Consider the following 21,072-nt stretch of genomic DNA (forward strand, 5'->3'; position numbering starts at 1 on the left):
CCATTTCTGGCCTATGGAACTGGCAGGTTCATATGGTTAATCTAATGTATATTAGGAAGTATTATAATAAAACAACTGTGAATTCATCACTTAAACTAAGAATATTACCAAAACTGTTGAAGCATTTTATATGATCTCTGCTCTGTCCTCACTTAAAGGGTAACTATTATCTGGAAAACATTTTTTTCTCTTTTGTTTTTTCTTAATTTGATTTTAAAAATTTTAGCTCTTGTTATAATTCCTATACAAGTAGATTTACCAGAAAAAGTTGTGCCCTAAACAACATATTGTATATCTTGCTTTTCATCTTTGTGAAACCTATCATCAGACTATATATAGACTTCTGTGGTTGGCTTTTTTCACTTGTATTTCTGTGCTGTATCCATGATAATGTATATAGTGCTTATTCATTGGTTTTCAGTGCTGTCTTCTAGCATTTCATTGCATGAATGTATCAGAAAGAATTCATCATTCTTTTGAGGGTAGACTAATTTTAGGGTGGACTAATGTGTCTCCTAATTTTTTGCTGTTGTGAAGAATGTTGCTATGAATATTCTAAGAGTTTGGGTGCCCACGTGCAGTAGTTTCTCTAGTTGGTGGCTTTCAAACATTTTTTGGTATGACCCACAATAAGATAAAATATTTTTACATTGTAACTGAATATGCAAACTAAAGTTTTCTGAAATAATACTTACCTGTATTAGGCAATATGTACTTTGGTCTTTGCTTAAAAAAAAAAATTGCTGCTTAAACTTACTAAGTTGATTCCCATAAAATAAGGGGGAAACACTGTGATTTGTTTGAAAAATGTGATCCTAAATACAAAATTTGTGTCAGAGAGAGTATATCCATGTTTAACTACATAAGACAGTGTATATTTTTTAAAATGATTGTACCTGTTTGCTTTGAGCTTTCATCACTGTGTATCCTTATCAACACTTGGTGTCATTAAACTTTGAAATCTAATTGATATAAAAAAAAAAGTGAATAATGCAATGAATGAGATCAAAAACACTCTGGAGGGAACCAAGAGTAGAATAACGGAGACAGAAGATAGGATAAGTGAGGTAGAAGATAAAATGGTAGAAATAAATGAAGCAGAGAGGAAAAAAGAAAAAAGAATCAAAAGAAATGAAGACAACCTCAGGGACCTCTGGGACAATGTGAAATGCCCCAACATTCGAATCATAGGAGTCCCAGAAGAAGAAGACAAAAAGTAAGGCCATGAGAAAATACTCGAGGAGATAATAGCTGAAAACTTCCATAAAAGGGGGAAGGAAATAGCCACCCAAGTCCAAGAAACCCAGAGAGTCCCAAACAGGATAAACCCAAGCCAAAACACCCCAAGACACATATTAATCAAATTAACAAAGATCAAACACAAAGAACAAATATTAAAAGCAGCAAGGGAGAAACAACAAATAACACACAAAGGGATTCCTATGAGGATAACAGCTGATCTATCAATAGAAACCCTCCAGGCCAGAAGGGAATGGCAGGACATACTTAAAGTAATGAAAGAGAATAACCTAAAACCTAGATTACTGTACCCAGCAAGGATCTCATTCAGATATGAAGGAGAATTCAAAAGCTTTACAGATAAGCAAAAGCTGAGAGAATTCAGCACCACCAAACCAGCTCTTCAACAAATGCTAAAGGATCTTCTCTAGACAGGAAATGCAGAAAGGTTGTATAAACGTGAACCCAAAACAACAAAGTAAATGGCAACGGGACTACACCTATCAATAATTACCTTAAATGTAAATGGGTTGAATGCCCCAACCAAAAGACAAAGATTGGCTGAATGGATACAAAAACAAGACCCCTATATATGCTGTCTACAAGAGACCCACCTCAAAACAAGAGACACATACAGACTAAAAGTGAAAGGCTGGAAAAAAATATTTCACGCAAACGGAGACCAAAAGAAAGCAGGAGTCGCAATACTCATATCAGATAAAATAGACTTTCAAATAAAGGATGTGAAAAGAGACAAAGAAGGACACTACATAATGATCAAAGGATCAATCCAAGAAGAAGATATAAGAATTATAAATATATATGCACCCAACATAGGAGCACCGCAATATGTACGGCAAACGCTAATGAGTATGAAAGAGGAAATTAATAGTAACACAATAATAGTGGGACACTTTAATACCCCACTCACAACTATGGATAGATCAACTACACAGAATTGTAGGAAACACAAGGAAACACAAACCTTAAATGACACAATGGACCAGCTAGACCTAATTGATATCTATAGGACATTTCATTCCCAAACAATCAACTTCACCTTTTTCTCAAGTGCACCCAGAACCTTCTCCAGAATAGATCACATCCTGGGCCACAAATCTGGTCTTGGAAAATTCAATAAAACTGAAATCATTCCAGTCATCTTTTCGGACCACAGTGCAGTAATATTAGATCTCAATTACAGGAAAAAAATTGTTAAAAATTCAAATATATGGAGGCTAAATAACACGCTTCTGAATAACCAACAAATCATAGAAGAAGTCAAAAAAGAAATCAAAATATGTATAGAAATGAATGAAAATGAAAACACAACAACCCAAAACCTATGGGACACAGTAAAAGCAGTGCTAAGGGGAAGGTTCATAGCATTACAGGCTTACATCAAGAAACAAGAAAAAAGCCAAATAAATAACCTAACTCTACACCTAAAGCAATTAGAGAAGGAAGAAATGAAGAACCCCAGGGTTAGCAGAAGGAAAGAAATCTTAAAAATTAGGGCAGAAATAAATGCAAAAGAAACTAAAGAGACCATAGCAAAAACCAACAAAGCTAAAAGCTGGTTTTTTGAAAAAATAAACAAAATTGACAAACCATTATCAAGACTCATTAAGAAACAAAGAGAGAAGAACCAAATTAACAAAATTAGAAATGAAAATGGAGAGATCTCAACAGACAACACTGAAATACAAAGGATCATAAGAGATTACTACCAGCAGCTCTATGCCAATAAAATGGATAACTTGGATGAAATGGACAAATTCTTAGAAAAGTATAACTTTCCAAAACTGAACCAGGAAGAAATAGAAGATCTTAACAGAGAAATGACAAGCAAGGAAATCAAAACTGTAATCAGAAATCTCCCAGCAAACAAAAGCCCAGGACCAGATGGCTTCACAGCTGAGTTCTACCAAAAATTTAGAGAAGAGATAACACCTATCTTACTCAAACTCTTCCAGAAAATTGCAGAAGAAGCTAAACTTCCAAACTCATTCTATGAGGCCACCATCACCCTAATTCCAAAACCAGACAAAGATGCCACAAAAAAAGAAAACTACAGGCCAATATCACTGATGAACATAGATGCAAAAATCCTTAACAAAATTCTAGCAAACAGAATCCAACAACATATTAAAAAAATCATACACCATGACCAAGTGGGCTTTATCCCAGGAATGCAAGGATTCTTTAATATCTGCAAATCAATCAATGTAATACACCACATTAACAAATTGAAAGATAAAAACCATATGATTATCTCAATAGATGCAGAGGAAGCCTTTGACAAAATTCAACACTCATTTATGATTAAAACTCTCCAGAAAGCAGGAATAGAAGGAACATACCTCAACATAATATAAGCCATATATGACAAACCCACAGCAAGCATCACCCTCAATGGTGAAAAATTGTAAGCATTTCCCCTGAAATCAGGAACAAGACAAGGGTGCCCACTCTCACGACTACTATTCAACATAGTGTTGGAAGTTTTGGCCACAGCAATCAGAGCAGAAAAAGAAGTAAAAGGAATCCAGATGGGAAAAGAAGAAGTGAAACTCTCGCTGTTTGCAGATGACATGATCCTCTACATAGAAAACCCTAAAGACTCTTCCAGAAAATTACTAGAGCTAATCAATGAATATAGTAAAGTTGCAGGATATAAAATTAACACACAGAAATCCCTTGCATTCCTATATACTAACAATGAAAAAACAGAAAGAGAAATTAAGGAAACAATACCATTCACCATTGCAACAAAAAGAATAAAATACTTAGGAGTATATCTACCTAAAGAAACAAAGGACCTATACATAGAAAACTATAAAACACTGATGAAAGAAATCAAAGAGGACACAAACAGATGGAGAAATGTACCGTGTTCATGGATTGGAAGAATCAATATTGTCAAAATGGCTATTCTACCCAAAGCAATCTATAGATTCAATGCAATCCCTTTCAAGCTACCAATGGTATTTTTCACGGAACTAGACCAAAGAATTTCACAATTTGTATGGAAATACAAAAAACCTCAAATAGCCAAAGTAATCTTGAAAAGAAGAATGGAACTGGAGGAATCAACCTGTCTGACTTCAGACTCTACTACAAAGCCACAGTCATCAAGACAGTATGGTACTGGCACAAAGACAGAAATATAGATCAATGGAACAGAATAGAAAGCCCAGAGATAAATCCACGAACCTATGGACACCTTATCTTCGAAAAGGAGGCACGGATATACAATGGAAAAAAGACAACCTCTTTAACAAGTGGTGCTGGGAAAACTGGTCAACCACTTGTAAAAGAATGAAACTAGAACACTTTCTAACACCATACACAAAAATAAACTCAAAATGGATTAAAGATCTAAATGTAAGACCAGCAACTATAAAACTCCTAGAGGAGAACATAGACAAAACACTCTCCGACATAAATCACAGTAGGATCCTCTATGACCCACCTCCCAGAATATTGGAAATAAAAGCAAAAATAAACAAATGGGACCTAATGAGACTTAAAAGCTTTTGCACTACAAAGGAAACTATAAGTAAGGTGAAAAGACAGCCCTCAGATTGGGAGAAAATAATAGCAAATGAAGCAACAGACAAAGGATTAATCTCAAAAATATACAAGCAACTCCTGAAGCTCAATTCCAGAAAAATAAATGACCCAATCAAAAAATGGGCCAAAGAACTAAACAGACATTTCTCCAAAGGAGACATACAGATGGCTAACAAACACATGAAAAGATGCTCAACATCATTCATTATCAGAGAAATGCAAATCAAAACCACAATGAGGTACCATTACACGCCAGTCAGGATGGTTGCTATCCAAAAGTCTACAGGCAATAAATGCTGGAGAGGGTGTGGAGAAAAGGGAACCCTCTTACACTGTTGGTGGGAATGCAGACTGGTACGGCCACTAAGGAGAACAGTGTGGAGATTTCTTAAAAAACTGGAAATAGAACTGCCATATGACCCAGCAATACTACTTCTGGGCATACACACTGAGGAAACCAGATCTGAAAGACACACGTGCACCACAATGTTCATCGCAGCACTGTTTATTATAGCCAGGACATGGAAGCAACCTAGATGCCCATCAGCAAACGAATGGATAAGGAAGCTGTGGTACATATACACCATGGAATATTACTCAGCCATTAAAAAGAATTCATTTGAATCAGTCCTAATGAGATGGATGAAACTGGAGCCCATTATACAGAGTGAAGTAAGCCAGAAAGATAAAGAACATTACAGCATACTAACACATATATATGGAATGTAGAAAGATGGTAATGATAACCTTATATGCAAAACAGAAAAAGAGACACAGAAGTACAGAACAGACTTTTGAACTCTGTGGGAGAAGGTGAGGGTGGGATGTTTCGAAAGAACAGCATGTATATTATCTATAGTGAAGCAGATCACCAGCCCAGGTGGGATGCATGAGACAAGTGCTTGGGCCTGGTGCACTGGGAAGACCCAGAGGAATCAGGTGGAGAGGGAGGTGGGAGGGGGGATCGGGATGGGGAATACATGTAACCCCATGGCTGATTCATGTCAATGTATGACAAAAACCACTGAAATGTGAAGTAATTAGCCTCCAACTAATAAAAAAAATAATAAAATTTAAAATAATAATAATAAATATTATGTATAATATATTGATATATTATATATTATTATATATTTTATATATTATATATAAATAATTTATTATAATAACATGTAATTATATTATAATATATGTGACATTTACCAAGAGAGATAAAATAATAATACATATTATTATATTTTATATATATTATTTTATTAAATAATTTATATATAAAATTATTTTAAGGTGGGTCTCTTGTAGATAGCATATATAGGGGTCTTGTTTTTGTATCCATTCAGCCAGTCTTTGTCTTTTGGTTGGGGCATTCAACCCATTTATTTAAGGTAATTATTAATAGGTATGGTCCCATTGCCATTTACTTTGTTGTTATATTGTTATATTATTGTTATATTATTATATTTGATATATATTATTTTATTAAATAATTTACATATATAATTATTTTATTAAAAATTTTTATAAAAATAAATTTATATAATAATAATATATATAATTATATATAATATATGTGACATTTACCAAGAGATAATATAATAATATATATTATATATTATATATTATTATATATATTATATTATATATTTTATTATAATTATATATATATTATACATTATATATAATATATACATTCTGTATTTTATATATGTAATATACACACATATAATATATGTGCATAAAATATATATTACATTATACACAATAATATATATATTACATTACATATATGTACATATATGTAATGGAATATTACTCAGCCTTTTAAAAAAAAGAATGAAATATTGCCACTTGCAACAACATGGATGATGACCTGAAAGGTATTATCCTTGTAAAATAAATCAGACAGAGAAAGACAAACACTGTAAGATTTTACTTTTATGTAAAATCTAAAAAAATAAAACAAATGAATATAACAAAATAGAAACAGACTCACAGATACAAAGAACAAACTTGTGGTTATCAGTGGGGAGAGGTATGGGGGGAGGAAAAAGATGGGGAAGAGGATTAGGAGGTATAAACTACAAGTTATAAAATGACTAAGACAGAATCAAATCAAAATGGCAAAATAAAAGACATGTGCTCATCTCCTCCTGTGAGAACATCAAAATTGAAACTAGCTGTTGACCAACCATCAACAGGAGAATGTTGGAAGTGAGAGAGTTAATTTAGGTAGGGAGTCCAGGGCCATTTAAACAGGAGGTGAACATTCTCACTCTTGCTTTCCTTAAGCCTTGAACAACAATGTATCTTGCTTTCAGTTCAGTTCAGTTCAGTCGCTCAGTCGTGTCCGACTCTTTGCGACCACATGAATACCAGCACACCAGGCCTCCCTGTCCATCACCAACTCTGGAGTCCACCCAAACTCATGTCCATCAAATCAGTGATGCCATCCAGCCATCTCATCCTCTGTCGTCCCCTTCTCCTCCTGCCCCCAATCCCTCCCAGCATCAGGGTCTTTTCCAATGAGTTAACTCGTCCTATGAGGTGGCCAAAGTACTGGAGTTTCAGCTTCAGCTTCAGTCCCTCCAATGAAAACCCAGGACTGATCTCCTTTAGGATGGACTGGTTGAATCTCCTTGCAGTCCAAGGGACTCTCAAGAGTCTTCTCCAACACCACAGTTCAAAAGCATCAATTCTTCGGCACTCAGCTTTCTTCACAGTCCAACTCTCTCATCCATACGTGACCACTGGAAAAAACATAGCCTTGACTAGACGGACCTTTGTTGGCAAAGTAATGTCTCTGCTTCTTAATATGCAGTCTAGGTTGGTCATAACTTTCCTTCCAAGGAATAAGGGTCTTTTAATTTCATGGCTGCAATCACCATCTGCAGTGATTTTGGAGCCCCCAAAAATAAAGTCTGACACTGTTTCCCCATCTATTTCCCATGAAGTGATGGTACCAGATGCCATGATCTTAGTTTTCTGAATGTTGAGCTTTAAGCCAACTTTTTCACTCTCCTCTTTCACTTCCATCAAGAGGCTCTTTAGTTCTTCTTCCCTTTCTGCCATAAAGGTGGTGTCATCTGCATATCTGAGGTTATTGATATTTCTCCTGGCAATCCTGATTCCAGCTTGTGCTTCTTCCAGCCCAGCATTTTGAATGACGTACTCTGCATATAAGTTAAATAAGCAGGGTGACAATATCTTGCCCTAGAACTGGTCTTTCTTTAGGTTGGGAGCTAATAATTACACAGCCAGAGGATGTCTCTTTTGCTGTTCTTTTTCAAGCATTTATCAAGTATAGCAGAAAAAGTTTTACATATACATATATAAATAGTAAGTGAAAGTTGCTCAGTCATGTGCAACTGTTTGCAACGCCATGGACTGTAGCCCACCAGGCTCCCCTGTCCACGGAATTCTCCAGGCAAGATTACTAGAGTAGGTTGCCATTTTCTCCTCCAGGGGATCTTTCTGACCCAGGGATCAAACCCGCTTCTCTTGAGGCTCCTGCATTGCAGGCAGGCTCTTTACCCCTGAGCCACCAGGGAAGTCCTGTATAAATGGTAAGTATAATATAAAATATATATTTTGAAAAACTTATGAACTTTTGCCTAGCTAAACAAATTGATGACATTTTAGTTCCACTTGTTTGACTAGAATGCTATGTTTCTAATTTACGTTCAATCAAAACTTTGATATAGTTCCATTTATTCTGGCATCTAGTGTTACTGCTAAAAGTCTAGAAAGATTATTTTAGTGATTTAAAAAAAAAATTGAATGAATCTTGAAACTCCTAATCCAATTCCAAGAATATAAAGTTATACTATGTTATTAAAAAGAAAAACAATAGGAAATTAACATATGATACAGTATTATTAACTAAAGTACAGATTTTGTTCAAATTTCTCACCAGTTTGTGCTAGTGTTTATTATTTATTCTCACACCTTATTTAACTGCACTGAGCAGCTTCAGCTGCATGCAACAATTTCTGGTAAATTCTCTTCATGTTTATTCTATTCTATCACAAGTATTTTCTAATTTTTCTTGTTATGGCTTCTTAGATACACCCTTCATTTTAAAAGTGAACATTTAATTTCCAAATACATAGGTTTTTTTTAAGTTATCTTGTATATTAATTTCTCATTTAAATTTAACTTTCTTCTCTGCAATCACTCTCTGTGGTTTTTCGGTCTTCTAACTTTATTGAGGCTTTTAATGGCTAAGTCAAAGATCTCTCTTGGTAAATGTCACATTGTACTTCAAAATATATGAGCTATTTTCAAATATAGTTTGACATTGATTTCTAACATAATTCCACTGTTAAAAGAGAACAGACTCTGTATCATTTCAATACTTTTAGACCATGAAATTTTTCCACCTTGTTTTATGCCCCTGGATATATTCCAGTGTCTCCTAGTTGATAGTCTTCGGGAACTTGAGTAGAATTTGTATCCTATTGTTGTGTGAAAATTGTATAAATCTTAATTATGTTGAATTGGCTTATGGTTTTTTTCAGGTCTACCATATCCTTCTGCTTCTCTGTATAATCATTCTATTAACTTTTGAATGTTTGACATTGAAACTCAAACTAAAAATCTCAATTTATCTACTTAAAACATAATTTTAATATATAATGGAACTATATGTAACTTTGTTATGTGTTTTCCAAGTCTCCTGTAAATGTGTAAAATCATAAATTTTGTAACTTGAAAAATATAACTATGATACAAGTATATAATTTACAGCACAGGGAATATAGCCAATATTTTAGAATAACTTTATATCAGTATAATCTACCCAAATATTGAATCACTATGTTGTACACCTGAACTAAATATAGTGTAAGTCAATTATAATAAATAAAAGAAAGAAAAACATTATTAATGATAATAAATGACATTTGCTGGAAAAAAAGGAAAGAAATGGGTGTTATCAAAACATCATTTTCTGCCTTAAATATGTACAATATTTGTCTATTTGTTAATTATACTTTAATAAGTTGAAAAAAAGAAAAGTGAAAGAAAAAGCATGTGAGTGGTTAAACAAATGATATTATCATGGAACATATATACTCAGTGATAAAATGGCACAAAGCTATTGAAAGTGCAACAACTTCCATGAATGCACTTTCACAGAGACAAGCTATTCACAAAAGGTTACATATCATATGATTCTGTGTGTGAAACATTATTGAAATGTCAAAATTATAGAAATGGGAACAGCTTAGCTGCATCCCCCAGGTTAAGTGTGGGGTGGGGTGGATGGGATTTAAGTGTTGTAAAAGGGCAACACAAGAGTCCTTTGGTGATGGGATGCCCTGTATCTTGGACATCCTCGCAGTCATGTTGTACTATAGTTTTGCATGAGGTTTGCCATTGGAGGAAACTTTGTAAAGGGTTCAGGGGATCTCACTATTATTTCTTACAATTGCATGTATACATATAATTGCCTCAAAATAAATTGAATCTCCCTGTCTTCCCAGAGTCATTCAGCCACTGCCCAGTTCCCCTCCTGTCCTGTATAGCACAACTTCTCAAGACTACATTCACTTCTCCTTCATTGAACCCACTTCACCCAAGCTTATGTCCCCCAGTTTGATGAAAAACAACCTTGCCAAGGTCACTGGTAAACTCTGAACTCTGTCCCTCTCCGGGGTTCTCAGCATCCTACTGTGCAAACACCCTTCCTTCTGGTCCCATGATTCCCTGGCCCTCTGGTTCTTCTTCTCATTCTCCTTTGCTGACTCCCTCCCCTCTTCCCAGCCTTTGTCTTGAGCCCTCCCCACCTAGATCTCAGTCTCAGGGCTTTAGACACAGGCCACTCTGAAGATGTTTATTTCCCAATCCAACCTGCCCTGAGCTCAGGCTCCCATCACAGCCTCCTCTGTGTCCCTGCTCATCACTGCCCGGTGGCTCTGCTCTTGCTCAGCCCACTTTCTCAAAGGTGGCTGAGGGCTCTGCTCACACAGAGGTCCCTCTCTTTCTCTTATGTTCCTCATCCAGTTCTTCTAAACATATCCCAAATCCTCCTGCTTGCAGCTGATCATCACCTCTCACACATGTGACTTGAGAACACCTCATGCATGTGACTGGAGAACCCCAGCCCACAGCCTGTCCACTGGGAACACTCTCCAGCACCTCAGCCCCTGGCTGAACTTCCACTGAACCCGAAGCCTCAGCCTGGTGTCATCCCATTGAACCCCATGAAACTAATCTACTGAAAGATGTCTAGTGCTCACCCTGAGAACTCCACAAGACGAGGGCCTGGTCAAAATATGACGGTAAGCTTGAGCTGGGACAGATACCTGCAGTCAGCAGGAGAGGTGTCATCCCTGGCACCCTGATTATCTGGAGTAGGAACCCTCCAGTCAGTCAGATTTCCACACCAAAATAACCAAGTTGCCACCAATTTAGGGGGAAAAAAAATGGTCGTGGCTGACATTTCAGACCCAGTGGAATGTCACAGTATTCACACCTGGCCTTAAATATATCCATCTATGCTGTTTGTTCTGTCCTCTGGCTCTGATTCCTTCCCACTAGTCTAGCTGCAGTGACAGAGGAGGTGCCCAGAGTCTGATGGGAGGGACCCATCAGGTGACAACACTGGGTACCAAAGTGGCCAGGGACAGTGCACAAGGGTGAGATGACTGGTCACACCCTGCTGGGAAGACAGTGGCTCTACCCCTGAGTCCTTCCTGACCTGGTCCAGCAGCTGTTGTTCACTGTTTCAGACCTGAGGGGAAGCTCAACAATGAAGGCATTAAGAAAGGAGGATCAATAAGTGGGATTTATCCCAGAGATGCAAGGATTATTCAGTATATGCAAATCAATCATTGTGATACAGCATATCAACAAACTGAAAGATATAAACCATGTGATCATCTCTACAGATGCAGAAAAGGTTTTCAACAAATTAAACACCCATTTATGATAAAAACTCTCCAGAAAGTAGGCATAGAAGAAAACTACCTCAACATAATAAAGGCCATATACAACAAACCCACAGAAAACATTATTCTCAATGGTGAAGAACTGAAAGCATTTCCTCTAAGATGAGGGACAAGACAATGGTGCCCACTCTCACCATTGTTATTCAGCATAGTTTGGAAAAACTCAGAAAGAGGAGTTAAGGAAACAATTCCATTTGCCATTCCAACAAAAAGAATAAAATACCTAGGGATAAACCTACCTAAAGATGCAAAAGACATCTATGCAGAAAACTGTAAGACACTGACGAAAGAGATCAAAGATGACACAAATAGATGGAGAGCCATACCATGTGCTTGGATTGGACGAATCAATATTGGAAAAGTGACTATACTACCCAAAGTAATCTACGGATTCAATGCAATCCATATCAAACTACCTGCCTCCTGAGAAACCTGTATGCAGGTCAAGAAGCAACAGTTAGAACCAGATATGGAACAACAGACTGGTACAAAATTGGGAAAGGAGTATGTCAAGTTTGTATATTGTCACCCTGCTTATTTGTTGTTTTTTTTTTTTTTTTCCTCTGTTATCTATTTTTTTTTTTCCTCATTTATTTATTTTTTTTTTTTTTTAGTTGGAGGCTAATTACTTCACAACATTTCAGTGGGTTTTGTCATACATTGACATGTATCAGCCATGGAGTTACACATATTCCCCATCCCGATCCCCCCTCCCACCTCCCTCTCCACCCGATTCCTCTGGGTCTTCCCAGTGCACCAGGCCCGAGCACTTGTCTCATGCATCCCACCTGGGCTGGTGATCTGTTACACTTTAGATAATATACATGTTCTTTTGAAACATCCCTTGCCTTCTTCCACAGAGTTCAAAAGTCTGTTCTGTACTTCTGTGTCTCTTTTTCTGTTTTGCATATGGGGTTATCATTACCATCTTTCTAAATTCCATATATATGTGTTAGTATGCTGTAATGTTCTTTATCTTTCTGGCTTACTTCACTCTATATAATGGGCTCCAGTTTCATCCATCTCATTAGAACTGGTTCAAATGAATTCTTTTTAACGGCTGAGTAATATTCCATGGTGTATATGTACCACAGCTTCCTTATCCATTTGTCTGCTGATGGGCGTCTAGGTTGCTTCCATGTCCTGGCTATTATAAACAGTGCTGCGATGAACATTGGGGTGCACGTGTCTCTTTCAGATCTGGTTTCCTCAGTGTGTATGCCCAGAAGTGGGATTGCTGGGTCATATGGCAGTTCTATTTCCAGTTTTTTAAGAAATCTCCACACTGTTTTCCATACTGGCTGTATGCTTATTTGTTTATATGCTGAGTACATCACATGAAATGCCAGGCTGAAAGAAGCACAAGCTGGAATCAAGATTTCCAGGAAAAAGTCAATCATCTCAGATATGCAGATGACACTACTCAAATTGCAGAAGCAAAGAGGAACTAAAGAGCCTCTTGATGAAGGCGAAAGAGAAGAGCAAAAAAGCTGGCTTAAAACTCAACATTCAAAAAACTAAGATCATGGCATCCAGTCCCATCACTTCATGGCAAATTAGTTCATTTCAGTTCAGTCGCTCAGTCGTGTCTGACTCTTTGAGACCCCATGGACCACAGCACACCAGGCCTCCCTGTCCATCACCAAACTCCTGGAGTTTACTCAAACTCATGTCCATTGAGTTGGTGATGCCATCCAACCATCTCATCCTCTGTTGTCCCCTTCTCTTCCTGCCTTCAATCTTTCCCAGCATCAGGGTCTTTTCAAAGGAGTCAGCTCTTCGCATCAGGTGGCCAAAGTATTGGAGTTTCAGCCTCAACAACAGTCCTTCCAATGAATATTCAGGACTGATTTCCTTTAGAAAATCATGGCAAATAGATGGGGTGGAAAATGGAAACAGTAACAGACTTTATTTTCTTCGGCTCCAAAATCACTGCAGATGGTGACTGCAGCCATGAAATTAAAAGACACCTGCTCCTTGGAAGAAAAGCTATGACAAACCTAGATAGCATTTTAACAAGCAGAAACATCACTTTGCCAACAAAAGTCCTTATAGTCAAAGCTATGGTTTTTTCCAGTAGTCATTTTGTATGGATGTGAGAGTTGGACCATAAAAAAGGCTGAACACCGAAGGATTGATGCTTTTGACCTGTGGCGCTGGAGAAGACTCTTGAGAGTCCCTTGGACAGCAAGGAGATCAAACCAGTCAATACTAAAGGAAATCAACCTTGAATATTCATCAGAAGGACTGATGTTGAAGCTGAAACTCCAGTACTTTGGCCACCTGATGTGAAGAGCTGACTCACTGGAAAAGACCCTGATGCTGGGAAAGACTGAGGGCAGTAAGAGAAGGGGATGACGGAAAGTGAGATGCTTGGATGGCATCACCGATTCAATGGACATGAGTTTGAGCAAACTCTGGGAGACTGTGAAGGACAGGGAAGCCTGGTGTGCTGCTGTCTAAGGGGTTGCAATGAGTCTGACAGGACTGAGTGAGTGAACGACAACAATCAAACTACCAATGGTATTTTTCACAGCACTAGAACAAAAAATTTCACAATTTGTGTGGAACCACAATAGATCACAAATAGCCAAAGTAATCTTGAAAAAGAAGATAGGAGTTGGAGGAATCAACTTTCCTGCCAGACTATACTACAAAACTACAGCAGTAAGACAGTATGGTATTGGCACAAAAACAGAAATATAGATCAATGGAACAAGACAGAAAGTCCAGAGACAAACCCACGCATCTATGGGAACCTTATCTTGACAGAGGAGGCAAGAAAATACAATGGAGAAAAGACAGCCTCTTCAATAAGTGGTGCTGGGACAAAATGGACAGCTACTTATAAAAGAAAGAAGCTAGGACACTTTCCAACACCACACACAAAAATAAACTCAAAATGGATTAAAGATTTAAATGTAAGGCCAGAAGCTATGAAGCTCTTAGAGGAAAACATACTCTTTGCCATACATCACAGCAAGATCCTCTTTGACCCATCTCCTAGAGTAATGGAAATAAAAACAAAAGTAAACAGATGGGATTTAATTAACCTTAAAAGATTTTGCACAGCAAAAGAAACACTAAACAAGATTAAAAGATAGCCCTCAGAATGGGAGAAGACAACTGCAAACAAACAGTTCATGCAGCTCAAAACCAGAAAAACAAAGAACCCAATCAAAAAATGGGTGAAAGACCCAAACAGACATTTCTCCAAAGAAGACATATAGATGGCCAACAAACACATGATGCTCAATATCACTCATCATTAGAGAAATGCAAATCAAAACTACAATGAGGTATCACCTCACACCAGTCAGAATGGCCATCATTTAAAAATCTATAAACAATAAATGCAGGAGAGGATGTGGAGAAAAGGGAACCCTCTTGCACTGTTGGTGGGAATGTAAATTGATACAGCCACTATGGAGAACAGTATAGAGATTCTTTAAAAAACTAGGAATAGAACTATCATATGACCCAACAATGCCACTACTAGGTATTTACCCTGAGAAAACCATAATTGAAAGAGACATATGTACCCCAATGTTCATTGCAGCACTTTTTACAATAGATAGGAAATAGGAGCAACCTAGATGTCCCTTGACAGATAAATGGATACAGTAGCTGTGGTACATATATAATATGGAATTATTACTCAGCTACAAAAAAAAAAAAAAAAGAACGCATTTGATTCAGTCCTAATGAGGTGGATGAACCTAGTCTATTATACAGAGTGAAGTAAGTCAGAAAGAGGAAGAAAAATATTGTATGTTAATGCATGCATAAGGAATCTAGACAAAATGGTACTGATGAACCTATCTGCAGGGGAAGAGTGGAGATGCAAATACAGAGAACAGACTTGTGGACACATAGCGGGAAGGAGAGGGTGGGACAAATTGAAAGAGTAGCACAGAAGCATATACTCTGCGTGCTAAGTTGCTTTGGTTGTGTCCGACTCTGTGTGACCCCACGGACTGTAGCCTGCCAGGCTCCTCTGCTCATAGGATTCTCCAGGCAAGGATACTGAAGTGGGTTGCCATGCCCTCCTCCAGGAGATCTTCTGACCCAGGGATCGAACCTGTGTCTCTTACATCTCCGGCACTGGCAGGCAGATTCTTTACCACTAGCACCACTTACCATATATAAAATAGACTGCAAGTGGGAATTTGCTCTGTGACACAAGGACCTCAACCCAGTGCTCTGTGACAAACTAGAGGGGTGGGATGGGGTGGGAAACAGGAGAGGGTTTAAGGAGGGAGGGGACATATATATACTTGCGGCTGATTAATGTTAATGCATGGCAGAGGCCAACACAATATTGTAAAGCAATTATCCTCCAATTAAAAAATAGAGGGAAAAAAAGAATAAAAAACAAAAAGGAAAAGGAGATAAAGAGAGCTCTGTTCTCTATGCTCCAGCTGGGGCCAGACACCCACAGCCCTTCCATGATGGCCCTGAGAGCAGAATTTGGCTAGGATTTTGTGGGCATGATAGAATTTCTTTGCATTCTAGGTTTGGTGCCAATGAGCCAGCAGAGACACAGAGAGGAAGTGGAAGAGTGGCAAGTCCTAGGAACCTGCCCGGAGGAGCCTTCAGCCGAGCAAGACTACACCTCAGCAAGCACCTCGTTGGTACACCGTGCATGTTGTGGTGCTGTTATAGCTGTCCTGGGAATGTGGTGCCCTCTTCTGCACAGACAGGCCAATTGAATAAAGTGAATGACTTAATACAATGCTAGCCTGGTGCTTTTACGGTAATGCATAAACCAGCAGTAGCAATACACACATCATGTGGAAAATTTCTTTGTAAATTTTAAAAACACTTCTCTCCATGTTCTTTTGTCATTTGACATAATGCAATAATGGAAACAGACGACAGACTAAAAGCGCATTAGCTGCTGTGAAAACTTTATTATTAAGTAGAAATCACTCCACAGGCAATTCCTTCCTCCTATGGTCAATGTCTAACTCCTGAGATCACACCCAGTTATCCAATGTCCCTCTCCACAAAATCATTCAGGGCCAAAGCTTCCTTCTTGACATAGAACTGTCCAGGTAGCTGCATCCTTGTGGGTGTGACTGGGTCTTCTGCATTTGGTGCAGTCTTTCTAGGTGATAAAGCCCAGAGAAGGTGCAGGCATAGACTCTGGGATTGTAGAGGCCACCAGGAATCGGCCCACCCTGTATGCAGAGACAGGCCTTTCCCAGTGATGGCAGCGCAGGTGCCTTTTCCCTCATCCCACTCCAGGCCAGGACCGAGACTGACAAATCTGATCCTTAATCCCTCCAGGTGGCTCTTGCAATAAATGAACTGGGTTAAAAGCCCCCCTTTATGTTCTCTCTTTTTAATTTTATATCTTTAGTTATTTTTGGCTGCACTGGGTCTTCGTGGCTGTGCATGGGCTTTCTCTAGCTGTAGCAAGTGGAGGCAATGCTCCAGCCACGGTGTGAGGGCTTCTCACTGAGGTGGCCTCTCCTGCCGTGGAGCGTAGGCTCCAGGGCACAGGCTTAGGAGGTGCGGCACAGTGGCTGGGCTGCCCTGAGACACGCGGGGTCTTCGCAGATGAGGGATCAAACCAGTGTCCCCCACATCGCAGGGTGGATTCTTAGCCCCTGGACCACCAGGGAAGCCCGATGTCCTCTTTTTAAAGTGGGGACAGAGAACATCGCCTACTGGATCGGTAAACAAAGGATGTTGTGACGGTGAAGCCAGCAGCCTCTGCAGCCACCGCCAACTGCACCCTGAGGACATTCAGGATGGAGAAGAGCAGGGGGGATGCAGGCCCTGCAGAGCTGAGAACATCAAAGGAGTGATTTCAGGGAGCCCAGACTCTAGTATCTTCTCATTCAGAGAAAAGCACTAAATTCCTGGGATATCTGGTTCCTTTCAATTAACAGTTATCTTTTGATGTTCCGACTACATGGTTTCTGCGGCAAAAATTCCTATATATCTTGGCTACTCTCTTCTTCAAAGCAATCCCTCAGAGATATCTGAAAGGCTGTCTTCTGGGGCATGAGTCCTCAGAAAACCCCCTGAATAAAACATAATTCTCAACTTTTAGTTCAGACAAAAGAGCTGTCTTCCTCTGAGCAGTGAGGAGAACTTGGCGTCTGTGTGCCGAGTTGCTTCAGTGGTGTCAGACTCTGCGACCCCATGGACTGTGACCTGTCAGGCTCCTCCGTCCATGGGATTCTCCAGGCAAGAACACTGGAGTGGATTGCCATGCCCTCCTCCAGAGGATCTTCCTGATCCAAGGATCAAACCCAAGTCTCTTTGTCTCCTGCCTTGGCAGGCGGGTTCTTTACCACTAGTGCCACCTGGGAAGCCCCAGGTGAAGAAGAACTTGGAGGTCCCACTCTGTGCTCAGGCCGCTCTCTCTCCCCATCGTAGGGGACAGACATCTCCCTCCCTGAAAAGAGATTTGCGCCCCAGTTAAGTCCTGCTACTCCCCTTGCCAAGGGCAACTCCTGTGTACCTAGGGTCTCGGGTGCCCAGCATGGGGGCATCCTGCCCAGGCAAGCAGCTCCCTAACAGTAGGCAAGTACCTCCACATATCCCGCAGTGCAGCACAATTGAAACCACAAAACTCTGTAAAATCTAACCAGCAAGTGAGGTTCTCACCCACGGACATGTGACTCACCAGTCCCCTTCTGCCGCTCAGACCACTGTGTTCCAGCTGCCTTCTTATCTGCCCCAGTGTCTCCAAGGTGCCCAAACACCTCTGCAGAGGTCCCAAAACCCGTTCCCTCCCCTGGGGCCCTGTGACCATTCGGGCACACACAACCAGGAGCACCTCTGATGACTCCCTCTGACTCTGCAGACCCCTCACCCAAGCAGAGCCTCCCTGACCTGACTGCAGTCACCTCTCAGCTGGCAGGACTGTGCAGTGGCTTTCTAGACCCTCCTAGCTGCTCCCCACCATCTAAGCACAGCGATCTTTCCAACACGCACATGATGTCCTGGACTCAGGCTTAAAATCTTCCTCAGGCATTGAGGCACCTGGATCTCCAGCAGTGGCTAGTCTCCCCCTACCCCATGATTCCTGATGATCTCAGATCTCAGCTAACCCCAAAGGTGTCATGGCTTCTCAAAGAACAAGAATGGTATCAGCGTTTGCTTTTCAGCAGTGTCATAAATCTTTAGGGACTTATATTCCTAAATCACCCCCACATTACACCTGATTCGAACAATGGCACTCAAGCATTTGTAAGCTAAATCTGCAATAAGAGGTAGTTTTTGTGCAATCCGTTACAGTTTGGCTCAGATGGTAAAGAATTTGCATGCAATGCAGGAGACCTGGGTTCAACCCTGGAGTTGAGAAGATCCCCTGGAGGAAGGCATGGCAACCCACTCCAGTATTCTTGCATGGACAATCCCCACGAACAGAGGAACCTGGCAGAATACATTCCATAGGATCACAAAGAGTCAGACATGACTGAAGCAACTAAACAGAGTTAGTTTACCTAGAGCTCTCATCTGACCAGTGCTCACATGGGTTAAGTCAGCGGTGAGAGCAGATGCCATCCCACAGTTCAGGCAGAACATTCGCTGCCTGAACTGTTCCAAATTCTCCTCCTCCGTATCCCCATGGCCTTCCAGGGCTGGGGACACCCTTTGTCTTGGGAACTTGCCTCCCAATGAGCCATTATATCCAGAAAATAACTTGTTGTGGTGTCAAGCCCGAGTTCTCATATCAGTTATTCAGTCTTAGACTTTGCACATTTTCCCTGAGAGGAATTTTCCTTGCTCCTAAAAGCAACAATTCAGCACAGGCTTATTAAAACCCCACCTGCTCCCTAGAACAGGTTAGCTCCTCATCTCTTCTCTCCCAACTAACCTGAGTTTTAATCCTTAATAGCAATTATGTGAGAGGGCTTCCCTGATGGCTCAGATGGTAAAGAATCTGCCTGCAATCTGGGAGACCTGGGTTCAACCCCTGAGCTGAGAAGATCCCCTGGAGGAGGGCATGGCAAACCACTCCAGTATTCTTGCCTGGAGAATCCCCTCGAACAGAGGAGCCTGGCGGCTGCAGTCCATGAAGTCACATGGAATCAGACACACCTGAGCGACCTAGCACAACACAGCACAGGTATCTCTAGACGTATTCAGTCTCCCAGGCCCTCCAAGCCCTGGCAGGCCTTGCCTCAGGGGTCTGAACAGCAGACCTCATGCCCATCCCTGACACATACACCTCGGGGATGGCATTTCCTAGATGATTTAGGTTACAGGGGACTGTGTTGTAAACACAAGGGTGTGGAAGTCGCCCACCCTGCCCACAGCCTCCTGTTGGCTCTTCCTCAAAATCACTGCAGGTTGTGGAGTTATCACATTCCTTAAATCAGTGCTCAAACATTTTCTTTGGGTAGCTTCACAGGTAGCCAGGCCAGTGTGGTAGGAGCTCCAGATACCTACCCTGTCAAACCCAAGCACATCCACACCCAGGGATGCCTGTGCTTGACATCCGTTCTTTGGAAAGAGGGGGCAACCTTAAATTCATTTACTCCACTGTGTGTGGTCAGAGTGCAGAGAAGCAGCTCTGAGGGATTTAATATTTTCACCCTGGCGCATTCCATTCCACAAAAACGCCTGACTGGTGCTCACGTGGGTTAAGTCAGCGGTGAGAGCAGATGCCATCCCACAGTTCAGGCAGAACATTCGCTGCCTGAACTGTTCCAAATTCTCCTCCTCCGTACCCCCATGGCCCTCCCGGGCTGGGGACGCCCTTTGTCTCGGGAAGTTGCCTCCCAATGAGCCATTATATCCGGAAAATAACTTGTTGTGGTGTGAAGCCTGAGTGCTCATACCAGCTATTCAGTCTTAGACTTTGCACATTTTCCCTGAGAGGAATTTTCCTTGCTCCTAAAAGCAACAATTCAGCACAGGCTTATTAAAACCCCGCCTGCTCCCTAGGACAGGTTAGCTCCTCATCTGCTCTCTCCCAACTAACCTGAAGACTTGATCTTCTTCCAGGAGCAAGTTTACAGCTCAAGATGAGAGCGCTGAGTGATGATGGAGGTAGTCCTGGGAGGCAGGCGAGCTCCCAGCTGCTCCACCGTCCTCCCGCCAGCCTGGCCACGCCCACGGACGTCACGAGGGGCACCCGCCCCGCCCCCACCCACTCCACACCCTCGCTGCTCCCGCGCCCGCTCCCTTACCCCAGCAGCTGCAAGAGGCCATCAAACAATGAAGGCAATCGCTGAGAAGTTGCTCTATGACTCAGGGAACTCAAACCCAGGCTCTGTAACAAACCTAGAGGGGTGGGATGGAGTGGGAGGCGAGAGGAAGTTTCAAGAGGGTGGGGACA

The 21,072-nt window shown here is 40.6% G+C and overlaps 1 protein-coding gene across 1 annotated transcript in view; it reads right to left on the bottom strand.

Annotated features, from left to right (window-relative positions):
• OCA2 (OCA2 melanosomal transmembrane protein) overlaps positions 1-20,776 on the bottom strand; it is a 245,469-nt gene extending 224,693 nt beyond the window's left edge. Inside the window, exon 1 of the mRNA XM_061135017.1 lies at positions 20,716-20,776. The gene's annotated coding sequence lies outside the window, so the exon portion shown is untranslated. The remainder of the gene's footprint in view (positions 1-20,715) is intronic.
• Between the last annotated feature and the right edge of the window lie 296 nt (positions 20,777-21,072).

Source organism: Dama dama, chromosome 33, assembly GCF_033118175.1.
Source record: "Dama dama isolate Ldn47 chromosome 33, ASM3311817v1, whole genome shotgun sequence".
NCBI classification, from domain to species: domain Eukaryota; kingdom Metazoa; phylum Chordata; class Mammalia; order Artiodactyla; family Cervidae; genus Dama; species Dama dama.